Source organism: Rhinoderma darwinii, chromosome 8 (genome assembly GCF_050947455.1).
Source record: "Rhinoderma darwinii isolate aRhiDar2 chromosome 8, aRhiDar2.hap1, whole genome shotgun sequence".
Lineage (NCBI taxonomy): Eukaryota > Metazoa > Chordata > Amphibia > Anura > Rhinodermatidae > Rhinoderma > Rhinoderma darwinii.
Genome location: NC_134694.1, coordinates 86,774,529 through 86,782,357, shown reverse-complemented (window position 1 = coordinate 86,782,357; position 7,829 = coordinate 86,774,529). Strand labels below are relative to the sequence as shown.

At 40.7% G+C, this 7,829-nt stretch overlaps 1 long non-coding RNA gene across 1 annotated transcript; it reads left to right on the top strand.

The window, feature by feature from the left end:
* Window positions 1-1,104: 1,104 nt before the first annotated feature.
* On the top strand, window positions 1,105-6,962 carry LOC142658753 (uncharacterized). The gene is made up of 3 exons (XR_012850168.1): window positions 1,105-1,188; window positions 5,813-5,906; window positions 6,831-6,962. It is a non-coding gene; the product is annotated as an uncharacterized LOC142658753 (long non-coding RNA).
* Window positions 6,963-7,829: the final 867 nt, after the last annotated feature.

Genomic DNA, 7,829 nt, shown 5'->3' with positions numbered 1-7,829 from the left:
GGCCGTTTTTTGGCGCGGTTTCTGACGCGGTTTCCGCTTCAAAAAATGTGTCAAAAAACTCTGTGTGAACTGACCCTTATAGTGGTTAGTTTAATTGTTTTTTTTAAAAAAAAGTATATATTATAACTTTTTGAGATACAGCTTCTATGTATCCTGCATATATAGAAGCTCTGATTTGCGCTGAAACCCGTATCCATCAGGTCAGCGTGACTGACGGCTTTGGTGACTGACGGCTTTTTTGACAGCAGGTCCTGCACGTCTCTGACACGCAAGATCCAGCTGTTATCGATCACATCTAAGTTCATAACTGCAATAAATTGAGAAAACTGTCTGACCTGCAAAATATTTTTCCGATAGGATTACATTGTAAAGTTTTACGCTGCATGTTTTTACGCTGCAAAAATACGAGGCAATACGCCACGTGACTGCACTCTAAGGATGACAGTCAGTGAAGTGTAGAAGACTGAAGAAAAAAAAATCTCTTTTTGAGATACACCTTCTATGTATCCTGGATACATAGAAGCTGTAACTTGCGCGCAAACTCGAATCCATCTGATCAGCGTGACTGACCCACCTGTTACCGATCACATCTAAGTTATGAAAAAATTCATATCACATGGACGTCATCAGTTGTTACAGACAAGCAGGAAAAAAAGTCAAGTTAAAACAAGAGGGGAATGTACAGGAGAAAAACGGAAGAGAAAAACAGATGACACACGGAAACCACACAGACGCGACATGGACATTCATCAAAAACTGTCTTTTTTTTGCGTGTGAATAAGGCCTAAGATTGTATAATTCTCATCAGATTTCTCACATTTCTCAGGTAATTATAAAAAAAAGTTGAAACAAGAAGAAGGTGGACATGGTTAGGTTGAATAAGCAAATTTTTATAGCGGAGAAAAATTTAATATAACATTAAATATAATGTTTTATGATTTATTCCCAGAAATGGGATGATGGTATAAAGAGGGTGCATGTTTCTTTAAATCTCTTGTTGCCACATGAGTCATATATTGTAATGTCATCATCACAATACAACAGAACGTCACAGGCATAAAGGGTGTCAGTTCAGTATATTGTATGTATACTGGACAAGCAGTACCTAGAGAAGGTTGTTGTTGTACCTTTGCAGTACATACTGTAGGTGGGATGGCAGATTTTTACCAAGGAATAACTGCTACTGAAGTTAGTTTTAGCCTGTATCCTCCTCTTCAGATTTGTCATACTGTTTGGTTATAGGTTTTGTTTCAAAGAGGTGGTGATATAATAGAAAAGGGTATGGAAAAATGAGTCCCTCATGCTGCCGACTTTTTTCACTACATGCGTCACATGCGTCGCAATTGGCATGCTCTGATTTCCGTGCAGAAAATGTTCCACATCATGTGGATGAGATTTGTTCAAATATCATCCTCATGGCTGGTCCTGTAATCTGATGCAGATTTTCGGTATTGACATAAGGTGGTAATGGTGGGCAGTAAATACATGCAACATTTTTCTGTGGTTTTGTCGCAAATGGGAAAATTTTGGCCAAATTTTTATTATTAATTTTATTAATATTGTATTCTGCGTTTAAAAAAAACAAAACAAAAGAAAACTCAGCATGTCCTGGAAACTGCACAGTGATCAACCACACTGTGTAACATGATCTGGCCACTGCAAAATGTGACAAAACCTCCACATGTGAATACAGTCACAGGAAAGCAGGAAGAAAATGGGGAGGATTAGGTTTTACTGCTGGAATATTTTATTTGTTTTAAAACGGCTGCTAGGAATTTATTTTTACACCATGGTTCATAGGAGTAAAAATATGGGAGAATGATATTCTCATAAATGGGAGACAGCATTTAATCCCTTGTTGCCACATGAGCGATCGATTGTGATGTTATCACCACAATGCAGAACTTTGTTATTATTATTATTGCATCACAACCAGGGAGGAGTCAGGGCAGTATGTTGTATACATGCAGGATGGGCAATAGTTAAAAAAATCACACACTTAGGCCCCATGCACACGGCCATAATTTTGATCCACAATTATGGATCGTAATTGTGGATCAAAGTACGAATCTATTCATTTCTATTGCCCAAGGACACCTTCCCATATATTTACGTGAAGGTGTCCGGGCCGTAGAAAGGCTCCGCAAAAAATAGGACATGTCCTATTTTTTTATTTTACGGACCCTGCTCCTATACTTTTTAATGGGAGGACAGCCCGCAAATGCAGATGACTGTCCGCGGCCGGCCAAAGCTGTAATGACGGACCGGGATTACGGCTACGGCTATGTGCAGGGGGCCTTAAAGCCTTCCATTGTATAATTGAAGTGATCATGCTCGTGCATTTTTACGTAACAACCACACAAAGTCATTATTATAAGAATATGCCATCTTTTCATCACGATAATATACGGTTTATTATTATTTGTTTATGTTAACCACTAAATATTTGTATCTATCAAAATAATTTACCAATTCCTTGTCTATCAACTACAATGACATCTCGAACACCGATCGATCGAGACAGTTGGTTTTTATATATATATATATGCAGCTCTTCAGATCTGACTCAAATAGGCTTCCGTAGTCCTTCACTTACCAGGTTACCTAAGTTAAACTAAACGCCGTCAAACATGCAAAACGGGTAATATGTCAATGCAACTTGAGTCCCTATTTAGCATTAAATATTGATATTCTTTGAGATCCTAATATGACAGTATAATTTAATTATTCCATATAGGTATTGATCATGTGTACAGTACATGGCGACGTTACAGTATTTGTTTGTACAGTATTGCAGCATCAGTTATGTGTTTCTAATATGGAAGAATTATTTGTTTGTAGTATATGGTAGCATCATTTGTATATACAGTTTAGCGACATTATGTGTACACTTAGTATATTGCTGCATTTTTTTAGGTGTACAGTAGCATTATATTTGTACTGCATATCAGCATAAGGGCATGACCACACATGGCGGAATTCCTCCGCAACTGTCCGCATCAATGCCGCACAGAATCTGCGTTGCAGATTCTGCAGCGGATCTGCACAAAATGTGCAGAAAATTGATGCGGACTGGCCGCTGCGGACTGCAGGAAAAGTGCTTCTCTTCTCCCTATTCAGTGCAGGATAGAGAGAAGGGACAGCACTTTCCCTAGTGAAAGTCAAAGAAATTCATACTTACCGCCCGTTGTCTTGGTGACGCGTCCCTCTTTCGGCATCCGGCCCGACCTCCCTGGATGACGCTCCAGTCCATGTGACCGCTGCAGCCTGTGCTTGGCCTGTGATTGGCTGCAGCCGTCACTTACACTGAAACGTCATCCTGGGAGGCCGGACTGGAGACAGACGCAGGGAGTTCTCGGTAAGTATGAACTTATAGTTTTTTTTACAGATACATGTATATTTGGATCGGTAGTCACTGTCCCGGGTGCAGAAACAGTTACTGCCGATCGCGTAACTCTTTCAGCACCCTGGACAGTGACTATTTACAGACGTCTCCTAGCAACGCTCCCGTCATTACGGGAGCCCCATTGACTTCCTCAGTCTGGCTGTAGACCTAGAAATACATAGGTCCAGCCAGAATGAAGAAATGTCAAGTTAAAAAAGCAAGACGCATCCGCAGCACACATAACATGTGCATGACAGCTGCGGACTTCATTGCGGAATTTAGAATCTCCATTGAAGTCAATGGAGAAATTCCGCCATGAGTCCGCCACTGCTCCGCAACAGACAGAGCATGCTGCGGACACCAAATTCCGCTCCGCAGCCTATGCTCCGCAGCGGAATTGTACGCATCGTGTAAACGAACACTGCTAAATTAAAGTGAAAGTCAATGGAGAAACGGCTCCGCTGCGGATTAACGCTGCGGAGTGTCCGCAGCGGAATTTAAGTGAAATTCCGCTATGTGTGAACCCGCCCTTAGTTAACTGTTTCTGCTGTTCTCGACACTTTTCAAAAAGTGAGCAGAGCTTAGTTGAAGGATGGAGACACCACGGCCCGACACATTTACTATAATTTACGCCAGAAACTGGCAGAAATTATAGCATGAATCTATGCCAGCTCCTGACTGACATAGATTTGACTCAGTGGCGTATGTACATGTGCTTCTTAATAAGTTTGTCTTGCTCCAGCTAGTTTCCTATCAAGACAAGCGTATGAATCGCCAGTCTTAATAAATCTCCCCCTGTATATTTTCATCTTCTGGAAGTCCGGATTCATCTATTACTGTTATTTAAAACCTAAAGACCAAATAATTTGAAATGACTCATAAGAAGCATACTAGGATATATTTTAGCTTTTAGATTAATTGACCGAATAAAAAAAGAAAGCAATTAGAATCGATAACCTTATTTAGATGCGGAATTAACATTTTGAGAATAGTGCTACTAAGCTTTTTCTTTTGTTTAAAGTTTTAGACATGTTACAGATTGTCCTGACCTTTAGGCTGGGTTCACACGTGGCGGAATTTCACTTAAATTCCGCTGCGGACACTCCGCAGCGTTAATCCGCAGCGGAGCCGTTTCTGCATTGACTTCCACTTCTATTTAGAAGTGTTCGTTTAGACGATGCGTAACATTCCGCTGCGGAGCATAGGCTGCGGAGCGGAATTTGGTGTCCGCAGCATGCTCTGTCTGTTGCGGAGCAGTGGCGGACTCATGGCGGAATTTCTCCATTGACTTCAATGGAGATTCTAAGTTCCGCAATGAGGTCCGCAGCTGTCATGCACATGTTATGTGTGCTGCGGATGCGTCTTGCTTTTGAGCCATGACATTTCCTCATTCTGGCTGGACCTATGTATTTCTAGGTCTCCAGCCAGACTGAGGAAGTCAATGGGGCTCCCGTAATGACGGGAGCGTTGCTAGGAGACGTCTGTAAATAGTCACTGTCCAGGGTGCTGAAAGAGTTAAGCGATCGGCAGTAACTGTTTCTGCACCCGGGACAGTGACTACCGATCCCAATATACAGCAACCTGTAAAAAAATATAAGTTCATACTTACCGAGAACTCCCTGCTTCTGTCTCCAGTCTGGCCTCCAGGGATAACGTTTCATCCCATGTGACCGCTGCAGCCAATCACAGGCCAAGCACAGGCTGCAGCGGTCACATGGACTGGCGCGTCATCCAGGGAGGTCGGGCTGGATGCCGAAAGAGGGACGCGTCACCAAGACAACGGCCGGTAAGTATGAAAGTCGTTTACTTTCACTAGGGAAAGTGCTGTCCCTTCTCTCTATCCTGCACTGATAGGGAGAAGGGAAGCACTTTTCCCGCAGTCCGCAGCAGCTAGTCCGCATCAATTTTCTGCACATTTTGTGCAGATCCGCAGCCGTAATCCGCAACCCGGATTAGGTGCGGCATTGATGCGGACAGTTGCGGAGGAAATCCGCCACGTGTGGTCATGCCCTTAAGAAGGCCATTTCAAGACATCTGGTTAATGGAAGTGATGCAATTATGTTGCAAAAAGCCATGGAAATTAAATGTATTTTGAAAAATAAGAAATACTGATGATAGAATTGTCAAAAACATTAGTCTACACTGCTTTAAACAGCTTTGTAGAATATTTCTACTAGGGAGCATAGACAAAACCAAAGTGCAGAAATTGTATCTAATCTTTTTCAGGAAGTTGTGAACAAACATTCTGCTAACCAGTATCTTCTACACTTTCAGTATCTTCATTGGAATGATTAAACATAAAATACCTGAAATCATTAGTTTAGTACAGACACCTATGGCAGCAATTCTAGCATTTAGTATTTACTCATATAGACTCTGCAGTTTTCCCCCATTATTATTTATAAAACTCTTCATACTCTCTTTTAGGTTGCATGGGAACTTTGGATGAACACCTATAAAGCTACAAATTCTGAGTTGAAATGAGACCTGGACTATGATTTGTGTTGTTATTTTTTTTAAGGTACTCCTATAAAGCTTTGACTTTATGTTTAGGGTTGTTGTCTTGAATATAAATCTCCTCTTTTTTCTATTTTACTACTTTAAAATAAAATAAACTTTTTATTTAAAAAATTTGCTTTGTTTTACCACATTCCGAGAGCCATAACGTTTTTATTTTTGTATCGATTGAGCGGTGTGAGGGCTTATTTTTTGCGGGACGAGCTGTAGTATTTATTGGTACCATTTTCTGGTACGTACATATAACTTTTTGATCATTTTTTTATTACATTTGTTGTTTTTTAGAGCTAAGTTGACCAAAAAACAGCAATTTTAAAATTGTAAAATTTAAACTTTTTACGGTGTTCACTGTGTGCGTTAAATAATGCTATATTGTAAAAATTCTGACTTTTACAGGTGCAGAGGAACCAGTTTTGTTTACTTTTTTATGTTTTACATTTTTTAGAGGAAAAATGTTTTGAACTTTTAATATATATAATTTTTTTTACACTACTAAAAACTTTATTTCATTTTTTTTTAAACATTGTATTAGTCCACCTAGGGGACTTAAACCAGCGATCGCATTGTGGGGGCGCCTACAAGCTGTTGGAGGGGGCCGCCCCCTCTTTTTAGTGTCTCAGATGCTGTGGTCGGGATTGATCGCAGCATTTGAGGGGTTAAACAGCCAGGAATAGTGTGATTACTGTTCCTGGCCTTTAGTCCCGGGTGTCAGCTGTAAAACACAGCTGACACCCGCTGCATATGGAGTGCGCTGTGCGTGAGGGCGCTCCAAACATCACCCCTCTCACCAGGACGTAATGGCATGTCTTGGTGCGCGAAGGGGTTAAAGTTGGGTATATAACAAAGTTTGATTCTTTTTTTAAGGGGCAGCAACATTTACTATAATCTCAGTAATGTCTAATAGATATTTTTCTTTCTTTCTTTAAAGATCTGGACACTTTTGGATATATGTTCACCAACTACAAAGTGTTCTTGATGTGGTGCCTTATTATGGAGCCTTTTCTTCTGATTCCCTGTATACAATTGTTTTGGCATCTTCTTTAGCTGGACGCGAGTATGAGGAGAGCTTAGTCAAAGGGCTGATTGCATTTGCAGAAGAGCCATGTTGTCTGTTGCTAGATATCAAAATGCTTTTCTGATATATTTAGATGTCACTTCAAACTCCAGAAACAAAGAAAAATCTGGAATGTACATTTTGTATGCTAATGTTTAACTAGAGGATCCCCAAAACACCAGATTTGAACACTATGGGAGCAATTTATTAAGACTGGCGTTTCATACGCCAGTCTTAATCTAAAAACACTGGAGTAAAATGCGCCTAATTTATTAAGTGGTGCATACCTTTTAATAAAAACATAAAAGTTATGGGACACAAAACACATTTTTGCTTTAATGTTTTTTTTCCTTTGCAAAAGTAGTACATTGTAAAAAAAATACAAAATTTGGTATCCCCGTAATCGTATTTACCAGCAGAATAAAGTTAACATGTAGTTTTTACCACATGATAAATGCTGTAAAACGAAACCCAAAAAAAAAATCGCAGTTTTTTTCCCATTTCACCTTCAAATAATTTTGTTTGCAGTCTCCCAGTACATTATATGTCATTAAAGGGGTTTTCCAGGGAGCCACAATATTTGCGGTGGGCAGTGCACGAGCACTGAGTTAAATGAAGGAACACAAAGAAAATGGGGTGGGCATTGAAGCATAATCAAAGTATGAACGGGGCAGGCATTGAAGAGGCTGCGGACCAATAGGATGCCTCAAACCCAGGACTTCTAACATAAGGAGCTGTAGCGTCCATGGCCGCGGGCCGTCGGGTTTACTCACCTCCCGACGCCCGCAGCTATGGATCTGTGAGCGCTGGTCCCAACTCCTACCTTGAAGACGCCAGTGCTCACTTCCGCTCCGGTCCGCTGTGTCCCGTAGG